We start from the raw sequence: 529 nt of genomic DNA, 5'->3' as shown, positions 1-529 counted from the left end.
AAACAAATGAAGCAAAAACTAAAGGAAATGAAAGAAATAGACAATTAAAATTTGTGACTTAAATAGCCCCCTTGGTGTTAAAGTTCTATCTCAGCAACTCAGAGAACGACAAGATAGAATGTCACCAAGGATATAGAACTGACCAATACAATCAACCAACATGATCTAGATGACATACACAGAACACCCAAAAACAGCAGAATATACTTTTTTTACAAGCACCCATGGGCATTTACCAAGATAGACCTTATCCTGAGCCATAAAACAAAACTCAACAAAATTAAAACATTGAAATCACACAGATTATGTTCCTGACCATAGTGGAATTAAACCAGAAATCAACAACAGGGAAAACAGGAAAATAAACACCTGGAAATTAAATAACACATTTCTACATAAACTATGGGTCAAAGAGAAAATCATAAAAGAAATTTTTAAAAAACACAGAACTGTATAGAAATGAATATATAACATAAAAATTTGTGGGATGTGGCTAAAGCAGTGAGTGCTAAGAGGACTTTTATAGCAC

The sequence above is a fragment of the Propithecus coquereli genome, unplaced genomic scaffold (assembly GCF_000956105.1).
Source record: "Propithecus coquereli isolate 6110/MARCELLA unplaced genomic scaffold, Pcoq_1.0 Scaffold44, whole genome shotgun sequence".
NCBI lineage: Eukaryota > Metazoa > Chordata > Mammalia > Primates > Indriidae > Propithecus > Propithecus coquereli.
This window is presented reverse-complemented; position numbering follows the sequence as displayed.